The 17,289-nt window shown below is 52.8% G+C and overlaps 1 protein-coding gene across 12 annotated transcripts in view; it reads right to left on the bottom strand.

Annotated features, from left to right (window-relative positions):
• LOC102994922 (tensin-3) overlaps positions 1-17,289 on the bottom strand; it is an 88,727-nt gene that overhangs the window by 44,163 nt on the left and 27,275 nt on the right. For 6 of the 12 annotated variants that reach the window (XM_055085116.1, XM_055085117.1, XM_028490258.2 and 3 more), the window contains one exon: positions 13,951-13,989. The exons of 5 other annotated variants lie outside the window; for them this stretch is intronic. The gene's annotated coding sequence lies outside the window, so the exon portion shown is untranslated. Of the gene's footprint in view, positions 1-899; positions 1,018-13,950; positions 13,990-17,289 lie in introns of those variants that run through there. One more of the 12 variants, XM_028490263.2, reaches the window with a different exon arrangement.

The following is a 17,289-nucleotide window of genomic DNA, read 5'->3' as shown; positions in this document are numbered from 1 at the left end:
CCTCAACCACACAGAAATAACCAGGGTGTGAATTCTTGTCTAAGCTCTACATTCCCCCCTTGAAGACGCAGCAGAGGCACTGGCTGCTGGCTCCCAGATGCAGCTGAGCCCTGGGAGCGGTGTGCTGAAGGCAGCAGGCAGCAAAACACAGAGGTCTGCAGGATGAAAGAAGGAATAAACCAAGCACTAATTTCAAAGAGGCAGAGGGGTGATCTGGCCATTTTGAGAGGCAGGGGGATACTGTTTTACATTTCAGTAACGGATATCTAGCTAGCTTTGTTTTTAGGATAACAAAAATAAATGGGGTACATTTACTATTTAAGTTGCTTAAACAGACTCATCATCTAAAAGAATAGCAGCTGAAGAGTAGCAACTCTCTACGCCGCCACAAGGTTATAACATATGGAAGCAATGAAAAGGGGGTGGTTGCTTATTAGGAAGAAATTTTCCATTGAACAGCCAGGTGGTGAAGCACCAACTTCAGACAACCCAGTGACCATAAAGTACAGCCTGTCCCCACAGACCGTCAAATGTGGGTTCTGCTCACTGGCTGGGTGGGACTCTCACGCTGCGCCCACCCAGGTACTGGCTACGGTGACACACACGTTCTCACCAACAGGATCCTCCAGATCACCCTGTGGAAGCGTCTGCCGAGACCCCCGCAAGACGAGGAACCGGAGCGGAGGCCTTCCTCTCCAGGCACACTGCCGACCACGGCGGGGAGCTGGTCGCAGCTCTCACCAGCTCACTCCCCGCTCCTGCTGACGGGGTGAAGGGTGGCACCGGAATCCCTGGGCTGGAGCAGATGAAGGCTGCACCCCTGCTTCCCACGCCCCCCTCGCCCCCTCTGGCTTTCGGGTGAAGAGCAAAGAAAGAAAGGCCTTTAGTGAATGCCATACCGGGAACTTGGCAGGGCCTGAGGACACATCAAGGATGCCAGCTTCCCCAGCGTTGCCGGACCTGTGTGCTGCCCCCAGCCACGCTGACCAGCCCCGAAACTTGCGTTGTGAAAGGTCTTATAAAAAGGAACCAAAGGCACATTGCATAACCAGAGCCAGATTCACAAGGAAGCATGGGGCTTGGTGGCAGTGCACAAATGTCACCGCCAGCCTGGGGACTGGGGAGGGGGCTCCATTAAGGAGATCAGCCGAAACATCTCTGTACCTTCTGTGTCTGTTTCTCCAGGAAAATGGAGTTAAAAGTACATTTAAAAACTTATTGAGGGACCTCCCTGGTGGTCCGGTGGTTAAGACTCCACGCTTCCACTGCAGGGGGTATGGGTTCGATCCCGGATCAGGGAACTAAGATCCCGCTTGCTGCGGGGCAGAGCCACCAAAAAAAAAAAAAATAAATAATAAAAAAAAAATAAATAAATAAAATAAATTTAAAAGAAAATTGAAAGGCAACAGCTACCCACATCCAGTTCAAATATAAAGGCATTCATTTGTTCACTCATTCATTCATTCACTCACCGCCCGGATGGCAGGGCCAGGGGTGATGTGCGCCTGCTTTGGAATCCTAACGCCTAGGTGAGGCCCCAGCTGTCTGACCTTCAGAAATTACCTCTCCGTTACTCAGTTTTCTCATCTGGAAAGTGGACGTATTGGGAGGATTACATAAGGAAACACGTGCAGAGCTAAACCTAGCAGTAATAAGTGCTAAATAAATATCAGCTTTGCACTCAATCCTTGTATTTGGGCACCGGGCAGGGATTGGCCCCTGAAACGCAACTTCCCCACAAGCCCACACCACACACAGTAACCACCCAGGACCGCAGCACCGTTCAGAGAAATAAGACTCTGGGAAAGAAATCTTCCCAAAGTCAGACAGCCAGCAGGACACCGTTCCCTTCCAGAACGAGAATACCAGAAAACAAGTTCATTATCAGAACTGCCCACCTTAAGAATTCTCTTCTTAATACTGCTACAGGTGAGCAGCGATTACGATGAATGGCTAGAAAGTACACACCCCTCTTAAGTTAGGAAACTAAGGTAACCCCCAAGCTCCACTATGAGAAGCAAGGTTTTGTTCACGCTGAGATTATGTCTGTGCTAATTCGTCACCAAATACTCAGAATTCTGAGCTGCGTAGGCTGGTCTGAACCATATGGAACCCCGAGGCTGATGAAGGAAGGGAGGGAGGCGTCCCCAGGGCAGGAGGGTGGAGACAGTGCTTTCACAATCAAGTCTGATGTCCCCAGAGGGGTCGGTGGGCACAGGTCCTCAGCTCGGGCAGTGGCCGCCCCCAGGAAGCAGAGGGCGGCGGCCAGGGTCAGGGCTCCGTGCTCCATGTAACTTTCACTGCCCCATCGCCACCAAGCGAGGACAGGGGCAAACAGAGGAGAGACGCCAGGGACAGACTCGGTGCCAAGTGCAAGCGGAGGCCCTGCAGATCCCTCTGGGGAGGAACTCACTGTGCTGCAGAGGGGCCCGGCCAGCTTCTCCTTGCAGAAGCAGCTCCCGCCTCGCGCCTTGCTCCCTCCCTGCCACTGGCCTGATGCAGGCGGAGGAGTGCTGACAGGAGGGGCGGCTGGCAGAGCGGTCTCAGGGCTGCAGCACAGGAGCCAGGGGCCCCGGCCCCACAGCGGAGCGGAGGCCTCAGTGACAGCACGCAGGCCTGCGCTCAGGGCAGGGACACGGGCTCTGGCTGAGGACTGCCTGCCAGGGCCCTGCAGGCACCAGAGAGGGACCAGGAAGGACCACACAGAGCAGGGGGCTGTGTCCTGCTGGCACTGCCGAGTCCCACCTCCCTGGGGTGCAGCAGGGGCAAGTCCAGCGCCGCTCCCCATCCTCCTAAGTCCCCCCAGGAAACTTGCTGGGGTTCCTGGGAAGGCAGGTGTCCCAGAACCTAACAGGTGCGTGCCCACCCACCCGCCTGCCCTCCTTCTGTCCTTTTTAATTGGCACAAAACCAAGAAACAAACACACAAACAAAGTCAAAGAGCATAGCTGGACCAGAAAGAAGAAGCAGGCGCCATAATACCTCCATTAGCTCCTGAACTGTCATGCTCCTTGGGCTCCGAGTTTCCAGGAGGCCAAGAGGAAAAAGGAGGTGGTGGCTGGACACACGTCAGACCGTGGGGAAAACCGTGGCTGAACAGGTGGCCCAACCTGTCTGAGGCTGGACTCAACTTGCTCACTGGACACCCGGAGCTACAGGAGGAAGGACAGCCAGTGCTGGGCCAGGAGCAGCCGAGAACCAGAGCCCCATCCCCCACTTCAGAACCGCTCTCCCCTCCCCAGCTGTCTGCCCTGGAGGCTGTCTGGTGGACTTCATTTTATGAAATGGTCGGATATGTTCCTTAAATTGAGAGGGAGATTCATGTAGGCCCATTTTATAATGACATCTAAAGAGGCATTCTTTTATTTTTTATCAATTATTCCGTAACAAGGACATTTCATTTCTTCCCATAGAGGACCACGGGGAGGGCTGTGGGAGGCTCTCACTGCCCTGTCCCCGGAAGGATGGCCGGGGTTTGGAGGGGTCCGCTCTGGAGGAAACCACGTGGGGTCTCCTTCCAGGCCAGACGCAATGGAGGCCCCGAGCTGAGGGGCTCCGGTTTCTGTCTTAGGCCGGCTCGGTCCCCACAAACACGGGTGGGTGTGCACGTCTCCGGAAAGGCACAGTCATCAGAACTCTTGACCTAACCAGGTTGTGTAAAACCCAGGGCAAACCCAGAGGACTGATGTGGTCAGATCATCTCCTAAGTCTCCTTAAGCTTTCATAACACTTGGAGGGAAGTTTAGGGGACTCACTGTGGGTGTACGTTATGCAAAAACAGGACAGGGGAGCCTCAGCCACTGGACTGAACTCACAGACAGGGCTATCAATACACCAGAGACACACGGCGACTGCTGTCTGTGTCGACACAGTTAACTACTAAAGTGAGTCACGGCCAGGATTCTGCGGGTTAACTGACAGGTCAATACAAGAACCACCTACACATTCTGATCATTTCTAAAGACAGGTTTGACTGAATGGGAAAGCAAATCGATGGCATGTGACTATCCTCCTCATTACTGTTATTCTATGGAGAAGGGAAATGGTGAAAGCCACATATCCCAGACCCTATTCGAGCCCAGACCCATCCTAGTGTCTTCCTTGCACTCTCCCTCGTGACCCATATGGCGGCCCCCCGAGCCGGGAACCCTTACCATCCCCACTTTGCCAAAAGGGAGCTGAGGACCACGTGCCCAAAGGTCACCCAGCCAGTGGGAAGCAACGCTGGGCCTCAGCCCAGAGGCCACCATGTCTGCTCCCAAACCTGTTTATGCCAAGTGTATAAGAGGGTCCCAGCTCTCGCCACGGTGGGCCGCCAACTTCCCGTACCCTAGCACCCCAAAAGCCAAGACCACTCAGCCCTCCACCGCGGATTCCTCCCAGCTTGGCCTCTCCTCCTGCCCGCCTCTCAGGTTTGTATGAGAACTGCCCACTGCAGGCTCGTGGGGAGGCAGCTGGGAAGTGGGCTAGGGTCTCTTCTTTCTGATGGGCAAGTCAGGGGAAAAGGTCTGAGGACCCCTAATCAATAACTAATCAACTGGGGACTCCCCTGGTGGCGCAGTGGTTAAGAATCCACCTGCCAATGCAGGGGACACAGGTTGGAGCCCTGGTCTGTGAAGATCCCACATGCCACGGAGCAACTAAGCCCATGCGCCACAGCTACTGAGCCTGTGCTCTATAGAGCCCACGAGCCACAGCTACTGAAGCCCACGCGCCTAGAGCCCGTGCTCCACACAAGAGAAGCCACCGCAATGAGAAACCTGCACACCGCGACGAAGAGTAGCCCCCGCTCGCCGCAACTAGAGAAAGCCCGTGCACAGCAACGAACACCCAACGCGGCCAAAAATAAATAAATAAATTTATAATAAAAAAAAAAAAAAACTGATCAGTTGTAGTTCATTCAAGGTTGTCATGTTCTAAAAAGTCACCATGACACTGGCTGGCCTTCCTGTTCCTATGAGCACCAGCCATTGTAAACAGAAATCACCAACAAAAAGAAAAAAATGCAAAAAACGTGGCACTAAAAGAAATATACCTTGAAAAGGACACCTGTTTATCGATACTATTGGTCTGAGGGCTGAAACAAGAAGGCACCTTGTACAACATCAGCTGGTGACGTGCCCACAGGCAGCTCAAAATTTTTGCCCTTCTGCACACTGTGATTTCCCAGAATCACAGTGAGTGTTGATTTGTGTATTACAAATAAATTTTAGTAAACAGGCAAGTTTGCAAACATAAAATCCACAAACAATGAGGTGTGACTGTAATTTAATCTATTTAAATTTGTTGACGATTCAATCTTTGACTCACTTAAGAACTATCTGGAAAACTTCCCAATTCTAAAGTCCCCACATTTGTCGCGATCACGTTATGAAAAGAATCATAATCACAGTCTGATCCAGTCACAGTTGTAAGTTTACGTGATATCATTTTTTTATACCAAGGGTGCCTTATGCTCCTTGGGAAGCTAAGCCCTGGAGTTCTCCTTCCTCTTTGGAAGGTAGAGGCTGACAGGTTGACGCTGCCACGCTTCCTTCTAAAGACACGCCCTCTCTCTGCCGGAGCTTTGTTTCCACCTGAGGACTTCCGACGCCACGCACTGAGCCGCTTGGAGCGTTTTCTCGCCAGAGACGCCGAAGAAGCTGGCTCTGTGTTCTAGAACACAGACAAAAGGACTACAGCATCGTCTACGCAGGAGGGAGAGGAGAAGGGCATCAGGAGGCGAGAGGCTGTTCCCAGGAGGAAGGGGTCTCGGTGAGGCAGCCCAGCCCCGCCCCCTCTCCGTCCCCCCAGGCTGCAGCCAGCGTCCTCAGTCGTCCCCACGTACAGCTCGTACAGCTCGCACAGCCCGCCAGGCCCGCTCAGCGTGGCCGCACCCCTGGGAGACGTCTCCTTGTAGAGCAGGTGCTCAAACTTCAGCTGGCAGCACAGTCCCTCGGCAGGCTTAGGAAAAGAGAGGTCTGGGGTCAGGGGTGGGACCAGAGGATTTGCGTTTCTAAGTTCCCAGATTTATGCTGTTGCTGTTCTGAGATCACACTTTGAGAACCACTGACCAAATAAACTATCTGTGCATTGCTTGCTTTGGACTAAGACCTTGTTACCACACACCCCGCTGGCTTCGCTAAAGCAACCCTCGCCGTCGTTCTCGCTCAGTCCCCCAATCTCCCAGTCACATTCGGGATGACCACCGCAGCAGGGTTGTCAGCCTCTACTTGAATATCCCCAAGGACAGGGAGCTCACCGCCTCACACACCTCCAAGTCCATTTTTAACTCTTCATTTTCCAAAGTCCTTTGTCACATTGAGTCTAAATCTGTGCTCACTCCACGTCTGGACCTCGGCCACGAGCAAATCATATTGAAGTCAATCCCTCTGGGGAGGAAGATGTATGATCTTCCCAAAGAGAAGAGTTAAGAATGCACTTGGCTAGTTTGAAACTAACTTCACTTAGAGTGATTGTTTTAAAAGGGCTTTTATGAAGCAAACATTGCCATTTTAGAAAACAATGTATCCCCTCTGGGTCATGTGCTGATGAACTCAGAAGGTCTTCGGTGAAGCATTTCATCAAGCAGACACAGTGTCCTTCCAGATGCCAACTAGTCTGGAGGCCACACTGGCCGCTGGCGGGCAAGCCTTGAGCCCTCAGGTACTGGAAGATAACTAGGGAGGATGGGGAGCTGGCAGCGGATCTCGAAACATGGTGGGCGATTCATATGATGAAAAAGTTACTGGCCACTGGGCCTCCCCCACCAGCCCACCCTGAGCTCTGTGCCTATACTACCTGCATCCTGCACTATAACCCCGGGATGTGGAGACCAGGGGCCTGAGCTTCAGGTACCCCCAGCTTCCAACCCCCACAGCTCCTCACTGGATCACTGTAAAGCCAAACCCAGACATCACATCACTTCATCTGATAAGTATTTCAGTATCTTTAGAATGAAGACTTTAAAAAAAAATACAACAAAATAGCAGTATCGTTAGCAATATATTCCTTAACGTAAAGCAAATATGAAATCATGTTTGTACACAACTATGGAATCAACGTTCAAGTGTCCCTGTCTCACAAGTTTTGTTTTGTTTTGGTTTGGTTTTTTCACAGTCTGATGGTTTCAATCAGGACCCACATCAAGTCTTAACAATGTTTATTTAATCTGTCTCTTCATTTCCTTGGAGGAGCTCAGGTTCCCCCTCCCTTCTCGCAGTGTATTTGAAAACAACTGGGGGTCATCTTTACCCAGTAGAATTTCCCCATTCTGGATTTTGCTGACCCCTCTGGAAATATTTTTCAGATCGCTCTGGCCCTGTATTTCCGGTAAGCTGTGGGTGGGTCTGGGCTTGGTGTGATTCTGGTTTGATTTCTGGTAGGCACTCGGCCAAGAGACAGCCTGTCCTTCACATGAGGCCCACATGACCCCACCAGCTTCCTTTTGTGAAGAAGGAGGTTACAGAAGGTTACAGCCTAGAGCCAGCTGTTTAGTTATTAGTGGTCTGAAACATGGCCTATTCTAACTCTAACACTTTCTCAACATTTGTTAGCCGGAATTCCTCACCAAATAAAACTTCCTCCCTTCATCTATTTTTAACTCTGAGGTACAGTTCGTACAAGAAGAGAAGGTTAAATGCTGATTTCTTCTCTTCGCCAAGTTCACAAGTCGGTTCCCTAACATTCCATCAAGGGTAACTAACAAAGTTTTGTTGCTCGTTTAAGTAAGTGCTTTTTAAAGTCTGTCGCATAGGTCAGAAAATGATGTCTCAAAGCCACAAAGCTAACAGCTGTTACAACGCCGATCCGGGAAATGTCTGCGCTCAGGGGCCCCTATCCTCAGCTCCACACCTGCTCTCCAGACCCAGTTCCGGAGACAGGCCCCTGTGTCCCTACGTTCCTTGGGTCCCAGGAGAGGGCCGGGGTGGAGGGCCCTAGGGCATATAGAACTTGGAGAAGAATCTGACTCCACACCCCTGGGCTCCCAAAATGACAGGCAGGGTCACTCGCTCCCCCTGCCATTGCTCCCGGGCAGAGACTTAAACTTGGGGGCGTTTGCCGCTGCGCGCTTTTTTTAAGGAGTACTCCTCTTGCAGGTGAAAAATACGCTCAGGTAGTTCAAGGGCTACGGCAATATGATGCTTCTCCTTCGTCCCAATCCGGGGCATTAAAAAAATAAGCAGTTGTTTTTCTCCTTCAATAGTTACTGCTGTTCCCACCACCGATCACACAGAACCACTGCCTTCGAGCATCCCTCCCTCACTTAAAACCTGTGACTGCTGTGGAACCAGCGTCATAAGAGAAAAGACACAACACTCAACTTGAGTTCTCTTATCCACTGCAGACTTCCAGCCTTCGGACCTGGGGACACCCCAGTCGTTCCTTGAAAACATTTCCCAAGGCCCTTCCCCGGGAGAGGAGCTGTCGCGCTGGGAGCTGCGGGCCCTGGCGAGCTGACCGCTGTCACCCCAGAGCGCTGGGCGCGGCGGCCCAGGACGGGGATGGGCGTGGGTGATGAGCAGCCGGAGCCGGAGTGGTTGGAGCTGCCACGCCGCGTGCGCCACACCTGGCGGTGGATGTGCAGGGGATGCCGACGTGTGACACAAGGACGGGAAGAGACCCAGGGAAGCAATCGCCGCCGCGACCGCCTGCGGCTGGGGTGGGTTTTAATCCTTAGCCGGGCTCCGTGCTGCCCTGGATGCAAGCTGACCCTGGGCTCACGTGTCCCCCGCAGCCTTCTCGTCACACCCGCAGGCGGGCCAGCAACAGCACGCGGCCACCAGCTTTCACACCCCAGCTACAAAGGGGGTGGGCTTATGGTGGGGGATTTTCTTAATTTGCGGAGGGTTTTGTCCGTCTTTCTCAGAAGGTCCCTGAACTGAAACTTAAGGAAAGGCTCCTGATGGCCGACCTGGAGTTCCCACTAAGGAACTGCAAACGCTGCCCGGGCCTCTGCACCGGGCCACCTGCCCAGAAATCCTGACAATTCTACCCCCAAAGGTGAAAAAAGCCAGGGGCCTGGATCTTATTTCAGGTGAGGGAGGGAACGGTGAAATCCAAGCTAGTGTAGACCCGAGTCTGGCCTGGGGTAAGGAAAGGCTGGAGGCAAGTACCTCCTTCCTGGAAATCTACGGGAGCCCACAGCCAGCTGTGGGGATGGCCCAGGGCCGCGTTTAGGAGAGGTGCTGACCCACAGCCAGCTGTGGGGATGGCCCAGGGCCGCGTTTAGGAGAGGTGCTGACCCACAGCCAGCTGTGGGGATGGCCCAGGGCCGCGTTTAGGAGAGGTGCTGAGGGCAGCTGCAGCCAGAGGCCGGGCAAAGGTCAGGGCCCCCTTCCCGGAACGCGAACCGGCCGGGCTCTGAGCAGTCTGGCCTGGGTCCTGCCGATTCCTGGAAGGGATGGAAGCGGGTCTTCCCAGTCCCTCTGTGGGCTCGCCCTGACTTAATGCCAGTCCAGCTCCCCAACCTTCACGAAGGACTCTGAACGGAGAAACGTACAACAAACGAGCAACTGAGGAATGAAGTAACGAAGTCACCAACCCGGCCCAGGAGCCCGGCCCTGAGATGCCCTGGAGGGGCTGGTGGGCGTCTAGATCGCCAGTGCACGGGAAGCGCGGGAACAGGGAGCCCCCGGGCCGCATCTCAACTCGGTTGTTCAGCTTTTCCTCAACGCCCCTCGCTCTTCCCCCAGGCTGTAAATCCCCGGGCACTCCTGTCCATCCGTACTTGCCGAGAACACGCGGGAGCGGCCAGCGTGTGGCCCCACTCGGGTGCAGGAGCTGGGGAAATAGGGCGCGAGGCTCTCCGCGAGCAGACGCAGACCCTGCAGCGGCACCGCAGGGCGAGAACGCCCCGCCTCTCCGGTGGCGATGGTGCCACAAGCTCTGGCCTCACCCCTGTCCCTCCATTTCTAGCTCTTGGGCATGTGCCCCAGCCCCCCGAGTCCAGGTGTGCTGGCCATGCTTCTCCCATCCTCACTGAGCCTGTCAGTCTCCACAGGCCCCTTCAGTGATCCTCCATGGGGCTCCTCAGGTGACCCATCCCTGTGCAGACAGGTCACTTGGAGCACAGCTACTAGATGACGTAGTTTCAAGGTTAAACTCTGGCAATGCAGCATCGTTTATCCTTTTATTTCTGGGTCTCACCCAGCTTTTTCCAAAAACGCAGATGTTAAGTTTGGTTCTCTTGACCGAGTGGCAGACTTGGACTTTGATCCAACAGGATTCTTGAGACTTTTCTCTACTCTACTTCCTAAAGATCAGAGAGGTTAAAGAGCAAGGAAATTTGCAAGTCTCTGTTGGCCTGAAACAGATTCATATCGTTGTGATTCTGGTCGAATATGTTCTTATGAGATATACAGCCCCTGAAGGGGCAGCTGTGCGACCCAGCATGCGTGTGCATACACACGTGTACATGTGTTTGTGACTTTCAGAAAACGGCATCTATCTATCACTCAGCTAAGACTCTGCTGCGGTAGGCAGATCCATGTCTGTGCTTCTGAGGGTTTACTATTGGGGTGGAAACAACCTATAAGCAGGAATAACCAGCATCCAATCAAATACCTGCACTTATGGACGAGGACATGAAATTCGTACAGAGAGCCTGCTGTGGAAAGGAGCCAGCACAGCAGGAGGGACCAAGGTTCCATGAGCTGCAGTAAACACTTCTTTACAAATCAATATCTGACAGCTAGAAACCTTGAAATGTGTAGTTGTTACCTAACTGCAATAAAATAAAGGGAATATCATCAGAGTAGATTCCTTTCCCTCTATCTCAAACTTCCAATTATCCAATTTGGTAGGCATTCTTTCTGAAATAATTCCATACTTTTGAGAGAAGCTGTCGTGCAGCCACTGGTGGGAAATGTGACACTGACAGCGCATGGTCATGGGCATGTGTCCTAAACAGTCACGCTGTCCTCGTGTTAACCTCATCATTCATCACCACTTCCTCTGACTTTGTGAGTTTCAGCAAACGATATTGAACAAAGTCCCAACACACACACACACACAAACACACACACACACACGCACACACACGCACACACACGCACTTGCACGCGCGTACATACACGCAAATACAAAGGTGTAGCTGTCAGAACCCAGGTTGGAAACTCCAGCCTCAGACAGTGTAATCTGATTCCTAAGGTCACCTTTGACAGAAACCACCCATTGCCTTCACTTTAATTAAACAAGGAGAAATAAAGCCATCTGAGTTCAGTAAATAGCTGACTCAAATTTCAGAAGCTATTCTTACACGACCTCTTCTCCAGTGGGAGAGACCACAATGGCCCAGCAAAACAATGGGTGTGTGCGTGCCGGCCGCCAGGTGAGGGCCTGCACCTGCGTCCTCAGCAGAGGCCGGGCACTGCCCTGACCGCCTCCGGCACGTGGCCCCGAAAGGCAGAGACACGGCCTCTTTCAAGGACGGCGGCTGCTCTGAAGAGAATGCACCTCTCCGACGCAAAGCAGCGCGGGGCTTCCGTAGGGCTGGATGCTCGGGGGAGGGGGCTGTGTGCTGCCCGTGGGTGCGACTCATACACGTGGACTCACAGCGTCCCAGCGAAAGCTACGCTGGCACCTGGGAAAGAGTTTCCGTTGGTGCCCTGATATGAATCCACTCCCTTGGGTAGCACTGGAAAGGCAAAGATAAGATGGAAAAACAAACAACACTGCCCCGACGTCAACAGAAAGCTGTCAGGCCAAGTTCAGAGCTCCATGAGGCCTGTGCTGTGGAAAGATCCTGCAATCAATCCACCGGCCACCAGCTGGAGGCTCTCACGCCACCTGCATCCTGACCACAGGCTCTTTTCCATGGGCTTATTGAGCTCCTCTAAGCCTCCAAATGAGGGATGACATGAATCGAGGTCTTAGAGGTGCCTGTCAAGGTGCCATCACCCTCCCGCAGCAGAGGGCACGCTCTGGAACCGATCAAACTGGTTCTCTCCCAGCAGACGGCAAGAGGACAACAATCAAAAACAAAACACAAACAGCAAAGGCTGAGGGAACTGAGACCTGTTACCGCCCTCTTGAATTCACTGAACAACAAATAAGGCTTTTTCCCCCCTCGCTGTGTACTTTCCTTGTGCCAGAGCCGGAGTGAAGAATCTTCACACGTTATTTCATCCCATCCTTATCAGCGAGCTGCAAGGAAGGGGGTAGTATCCCCACTGTACAGAAGAGGGAAGTGGAGCCCAGAAGCAAGAGGGCTCAGTCCAAGGTCACTCGGCTCTCCTGTTGTCACAGCCTGCGCGGGACCCCGACCTGAATCACTGCCATATTCTGTGCTATACATGCAAGTGAACGTGCCCGTAGATCTACAGAAGCATCTAGAACATACACGCGACCCAGTCTTAGAGAGCCTGACTGCCTCTCCCATCACTAACGATCATGGTTACCTAGAAAAACAGTGATGCACCCGCTGCGCAGCCCAGTAGACCACGTTCCATGGAAGTCCCACAAGTAGGCCCCGAACAGGAAATAAAGTATTGGGTACCCTTGTCTGTTTCTAAATGCCACGCCAGTGGGCACAGCCACATAATGCCCACGGGTTTGATAAGCTGCCCTTCAAAGCTTGTATCCGATGTCCCTCTAAAACAATAATTCATCTCAATCTGGGCACAGGCTGGAGCGTTTCTGTGCAACCTGTCCCAGACGCAGTCAACACCCTGCGTAACTTCCCGCGTGGCACTTTCTCCACTGATTTGCCTTTTCCCTCCTTGCTGATAAGGCACATGCCAATAATGTGGTTTCCTTTATACACTGGCTTCCAGGAAACTCGGAGCCTGCTTGCACGTTTCACCCGCTCAGTTAACATTTGCAAAGGGAGGTTTGTCTCCCAGACCTTTTCCTCAGCCCCACTGCCTGCCATTTTTAGTCGAACTTCACACCCACTTTTTAAGCCATCGCAATAAACAGAGGATCTGCTACCAGAAAAGGCCTAGAAAAACGAGCATCGGGGCAAACAGCCAAGGGTTCAGAACATGACAACCACGTGAAGATTCCTTGATTCCTGGGTCCCAAACACCCCAGGTGGTCATAGAGGTGCCTTGCCCGGCAAAGACTCCCACAGAGCATAGCTTCATCGGGTGCAGGGCACCTGTGCCATCGGAGGCACAGGAAGCAGGAAGGTGGGAGAAATCCCCACCAGGACTTTGGATTCTGTATATGGCGAAACCGGGGCCAAGGGCAAGGTGCTGCGTCCAGCCTGGGAAGCACAGAGGACGCACCTAGTAGACAACCTGGAGAAGGCACCGGGGCACACCTGTCTCCCCTCCTCACAGGTGAGGCTGGGAAAGGCACACACTCCCCGCACAGGGAGTCACTTCCGATTCTGCAGTAAGAGGGCTGTCGGCATCCTGTTGTCCCGGAGGCGCTGAGCCAGGTGTCCCGCAAGCTGCTACTAAGTCATTAACACCAGGCTTAACCCCCTCCAAGGGGGCAAGGAGGCAGGGGGGCAAAGAAAACACCCAGAGGCACAGTGACATTCAAAGAACGTATCCTTTTAAAAAGCAGACAACAATAAAGATCTGCCAAAGTGGAAGTGTTATCACGGAGTTTACCTTCAATCTGATAGAAAGCTGGCATCGGTCAGAGCAGCCTGCTCCAAAGCCACTGCATCGCGCCCTCCGCACAGACACCCTGGACACAGGTGCTTTGCCCACACCTCTATCACTAAGAAAATGGACAAGGAGCATCTTTGCAATACAGCAGGGGAAACTCAGGCTCCGGGAAATGAATCCCTGAAGTGATTATCACTGATCGGAAAGGCAGTTCTTACAAAGGAGTGCATGATTCGCTCATCTTAAGGAAAGTGTGCAAACAGCTACTGCAAGGTGGTCCAGGGTCCCTACAGAGCTCTGTGAACAAAAGCTAGAGCTCAAACAGAGAGAGAGGGTCCCAGAGGGGTCGGGAGACTCCCCAAAGAGGGCACAGCAGGAGGGGCCCCAAGGAAACGCCAAGGACTTACCTGTTCCAGGGGGACTTGAGCACAGCGGGGGCTCACCACCTAAAGGGAGAAGAAATGCGATAAACAGGTGGGTTCTCTCAGGAAGAAACTCAGCATCGTGACCAAGCGGGGCTCCCACACCGGAAACCACCTCTGACCACGTTCACACAAAGCTTCGCATCTCAAGACAAAAAAGACCTAGCGTTTACTTCGCATCTCAAGACAAAAAAGACCTAGCGTTTACAGCGTCCAGATTTTTGTTCACTTTTGTAAAGTCCGGATCCTTTTCAGAGAATGTCATGAAATCCATGGAGCCTCTCCCCAAGAGAAATGTCCATCGCTCATAAATACAGGACTTCATCTTTCATCTGGAAGACCTAGCAGACTCCCAGGCTAGGAACTTCGGATCTAGGGCAAAAGCCCCTCCTCACCGGCTAGCATGGGGAATGGGGGCCAGGAGAGGGAGCTGGGGGCTCGGCCTGGGGGTCTTCCAGCTGCCCCAGGACCTCACAGACACGCTCAGGGCTCGCATTCGCTACAAAACAGATTGCCTTTTCTAGAACTATTTCCATAAGTGGAACCAAAACCAGAGTCTAAATGTGGACATTTCACTCTAGGCTGGAGCTTAGCGCATGAGACAGCGGGAAGGAGGGAGTCCCTTTGACTCCCCCCCGGGGGGGCCCTGCAGATGTGAGCACATTCAGAAAGACACCCAGGCCAACGTGATGAGGCCTCAGCTGCGATCACGTCAGAAGAAACACAGTTACGGGCACCCGGGACAACAGCCCCAGTGGAGATACAGGCCCCAGCTCTGGAGTCCGTCTTGGGTGGGGCTTCTGCTCTACCACTTCCTGGCCATGGGCCCTTGGGCGCTGATGGCTCCGGGCCTTGGTTTCCCCATCGGAGGAATGGAAGTTGTAAGAGCTCAGAACAGGGGCCGACAAAGGGCAGCTTCTCCTCCTGGGAACGCGGGGCCCTCCCTGAGCAGAGAGGGCTGTCGGCAGGTGCAGGAGGCAGACTTGCTGCCTGCAGTTCTGGAAGGCCAAGATCCTGGAGCGCGCAAGCAGGATGCAGCCCCCCACGGGCTGCGTCCTGGCTCTGCCCCCCTGCGGACCACACGTGGCCCCATCCTCAAAGAGTCTGCTAAAAATGTGTAATGGCAGGAGAAACCCCAGGGATCTGACTAATCGTCCTTGTGGGTCGGGGCTGGCAGCAGTGCAGCCTTGGTCCTTTTGCCATGGCAACTATTTATACTTCTCCAGCTTATCTTACAAAGTTCCTTACGGAACATGATACAGTCATTCATTTGTCTGGGTCCTATTATTACTCCACCAGGATTCTGACTCACGTTCTCGTCTGGGACAGGGGCCCCCTCTCCTGGCGCCCCATCTTCTTCCCCGCTACCTAGCATACGCTTAGCAGCCGCTCTCACTGTCCAGAATCGCTGAGCTAATTAATAGTTGCTTCGCTTTACACTGAGAATTCTTAGGAAGCAGGAACAGTCTCTGGAAATGTAGGGAGCTACACCCAGATGCACAAAGCATGGTGCTGGCAGTCAGACAAGGAGCCCCTGTGGTTACGGAGCTCGGTGGTTAATTTTATCCTGTGTACAGTCCTCACGCGGTGCAGGCTTGTGTCCCGGTGCTTCACCAAACGCTTGACGCACTGGTGAGAAATGTGCAAGCCACCAGAGCTCCTGCCTTCGACAAATCATTATCTGTATTCCACGCGATGAAATACTAATCCAGCGATGAAAGGAAGCGAGCTGTCAGGCCATGAAAAGATATGGAAGAACCTTAAATACCTATTTGCGAAATGAAAGAAGCCAATCTGAAAAGGAGGCATACTGTACGATTCCAACTTTGTGACATTCTGGAAAAGGCAAACTATGGGGACACTAAAAAGATCGGTGGATGCCAGGTGTTGGGAGAGAGATGAGATGGTGGAGCACGGAGAAGCTTTAGGGCCGAAAAACTGTCCTTTGTGGTACTGTAATGGTGGATGTGTGTCACTATACATTTGTTCAAATCCTAGAAGGTGTAGCGCCATGTAAATTATGGACTTTGGTTAATAATGTATCAATACTGGCTCATCAAGTATAACAAATGCACCGCACTAATGCAAGATATTAATAATAGGGGAAATTACGAGGGAGGAAAATGGGTACAGGTTAACTCTCTATACTACTTGTCTAATTTTTCTGTCAATCTAATACTGGCCTAAAAACTACAGTCCATTAATTATTTTTCATTCATTGTCTGGAAGATGTGCTTGTTTAAGAGAACAAAAGCAAAAGCCCTATGCAATATCAGAAACTTGAGTTTTAAAAACAGCAACCACTAGGAAGACAGTCCAGAAGCCAGGCGTGTCCTGCACCTCCCATGTCCCCTAGAGCCACGTGAAGTGCAATGACACCGACCACCTGGCGTGGCCCCAGAATGTCCTCCAGAAAACGAGCGAGAGCTCTGTGCTCTGGGGCTCTCCCAAACCCACCTCCCGGGACCACCACAATGAGCCCCATCTATGGCTGACACCACTAAGAGCTGTGTAATCCGCACCCCGATCTTCTCATTTATACATAGAGTGCCTTCTCTTGCCAGGCACTTGCTGTCCTTCACGGCAATACATTAGTAAAAAAAAAACGGACAAGTCCTCAGGAAGGAGACACTGACTAACACAAACTGCATAAACTGTACTCTTCATCAGGAAGCGAGCTGTGGCGTGGGGTGCGGTGAGCGGGCTCCCCAGTTCAGGGGAGCAAATGTCAAGCAGCAACTCTCTGCATTCCTGCCAGAAAAGAGCCTCTCGTCCAGGGAATCGATTACAAGCCCTACTGTCTGTTTTTACACACACTGCTGTGAAATGCAGTCAGCAAATGTCTGAGGAAGGACCTTGAGTTAGAATGAATTTGCAAATGAAAATGCATAAGAAGTACCAACTCAGAGAAAAAGGGATGGTTGGGGGCTGGGGAGGTGGGGGGGAAGCAACCTGTCCGTACAGAGAAAACTAATGTTTACATCAAGAACTGCAAACACCTACTTTAGTAAAGATCATCATCAAGTGGACACACTGACACGTGTCCCTTCAAACCAAAATCCCAGGATGGGAACTACATGAGAACGGATGAGATTCTCCACGTACGTTTCCTATTTCCTCCCTTCAAATAAGAAAGAGGGAGGCAGGGCTTCCCTGGTGGCGCAGTGGCTGAGCGTCCGCCTGCCGAAGCAGGGGACGCGGGTTCGCGCCCCGGTCCGGGAGGATCCCACGTGCCGCGGAGCGGCTGGGCCCGTGAGCCATGGCCGCTGAGCCTGCGCGTCCGGAGCCTGTGCTCCGCGACGGGAGAGGCCGCAGCGGTGAGAG

Source organism: Physeter macrocephalus, chromosome 5 (assembly GCF_002837175.3).
Source record: "Physeter macrocephalus isolate SW-GA chromosome 5, ASM283717v5, whole genome shotgun sequence".
NCBI classification, from domain to species: domain Eukaryota; kingdom Metazoa; phylum Chordata; class Mammalia; order Artiodactyla; family Physeteridae; genus Physeter; species Physeter macrocephalus.
This window is presented reverse-complemented; position numbering and strand designations above follow the sequence as displayed.